This window comes from Macrobrachium nipponense, chromosome 13 (genome assembly GCF_015104395.2).
Source record: "Macrobrachium nipponense isolate FS-2020 chromosome 13, ASM1510439v2, whole genome shotgun sequence".
Lineage (NCBI taxonomy): Eukaryota > Metazoa > Arthropoda > Malacostraca > Decapoda > Palaemonidae > Macrobrachium > Macrobrachium nipponense.
This window is the reverse complement of record NC_087206.1, coordinates 45,929,424-45,931,489: the sequence shown is the minus strand read 5'-3', so window position 1 is coordinate 45,931,489 and position 2,066 is coordinate 45,929,424.

Sequence of the window (2,066 nt, the reverse complement as noted above, 5' to 3'; positions counted from 1 at the left end):
AGAACACTATGAAGTACCAAAGTCAAGTAAAACACAAAAGTTCAACATACATATTCATATTACATAACATTTAGAATTTGATTACCCCAAAAAGAAAAAAGAAAAAAAAAACAAGAGAAAAATCTACTTTATGTTTAAACATAACTGCTAGAAGAATGCTGATATAATGTATGCAAATGCCATTCAAACAGTATTTAATTACATTATCCAGATAAGCAAATACTGGTCTAGCAATAAAACTTACTTACTACGTACTAGGCTCTTCCCATCAACAGCAATACAACGATTATTTTAAGATACTAAATACTATGATAAATAGTCTTGCCTGGAATGTCAGGTAAAATTAATGAAAAATACATTTTTTTTCCCAATATGATTTGGAAAACTGGTGAATTAACAGTATTTCTCCACATTCACTTACATTGTAAGATCAACTGAAATACATTTATCTATCTGAATAAGACAGATCAAAATGTTAGCTATAATTGTACATTCTAATACAAATACTGTTTTTATACATTATCACAGGTCAAAAATTAAAATAAGTGTAGGAAACAAACCCAAAATCCCAAAGGAACAAACCTAATCTATAACTCAACCATTTTCAACATCACTTGTTAACTTGTGCTATATTGGAGTAAAAATAACTTAGCACTCAAACTGTCATTCATATTAAGGAATTAACAATGTTTCTAGGTGAAGGTAGTAATCACGATAAAAGTATTAACTTAAAATCCAAATGGTGAGGATGAAGAAAAATGGCACACACATGTAGTACAATACAAACTAAGAATAAAAAGCTGGTTTGCAGTTTAAAAACCTTTTTTAAAATTTTCACAGTACCATATGTACATCAAATATTTCAAATGATCGTAATGCAATCAGAGACTCGAGTAAAGGCTACCATGGTTGTAAAGGTTTCGGCTCCAAGATTGAAAAAAAAAATAAAAAACATTCTTGATAACAGGAACTGGTAATTAATTGTAACTATGCCCCTAAAGGTCAGTGGAGATCAGCAGGTTCTTTTTGAGGACTGAGACACTACAGAGATCATTTCACTCTAGACTGATGCTGTCTGTCAATGACTGGTCTTCACCTACATATAGACTTTTATAACAGGCACATCCATAACTTTAGGCACCTGATTGTATTCCAAATTTCTCCAGCATGACAATACAATATGAATTTTATTCTTATATTAGACCCAGCACCTCCCTGACTGGGCAGATAAAGCACAGGCAAGTCTTTCACAGAGGATATCCTACACTGGCACTACTGTATATGATTTGAACTACCCAAGAGGCTAGAACTTCAGTACACACCAACCTTACAAAGAACTGCAAAAAGTGCAGTGGTGTCTTGACATCACTTTCTAGATGATACTATCACCGCTGGATGCCCCTTTCTTCTGTTTGGGGAACTCTGTTCAAATCAAGTAAGAGACTCAACTTCTACAAGTGAGAACTAAGTACTTTTCGGTGCCCTACCTAACATAATGAAGGCGGGATCTGAAGAGAGTAAATTGTGAATACGACAATTCGTGACAAACTAAAAAAACATGATATGCATGAGATCAAGTTTTCTTACCCAAATTTCTTACCTTGTCACATCCAGTTATAATTGAGTATTACTGGCTGGGACAATAATCTCTGGACAAAGGCAGCTATAAGTCTCTAACAGGGAGGAGCAGAACCTGAGAGTAATGCTTTCATAAATAAAAAGTTTGAACAGACAGATCTCTGCTAACTGAAGGGTTTGTTCTTGCTGCCTACATCAGATCTTACTTAATATATTATAACCCCTAAAAGTGTAATGCCTACATAAATGGAAAATGTCTATGATTCTGAAAAAATTAATTTTTAGGGTTTGTTTCCAGTGATGAACAACACACACTGTGGGTTGAAGCTTGAGAGTTGCAAAAAGAAAGAGAAAAGTATTGTGCATTATTCCTCAATACCCTCATCAATCATAAGTACGGTACATATGGCCAATTACAAAAGACATTACTTCAATGTGACATTCATTTTGGAATAAACACCACCATACTCAATAGCTGGTTTAATTGT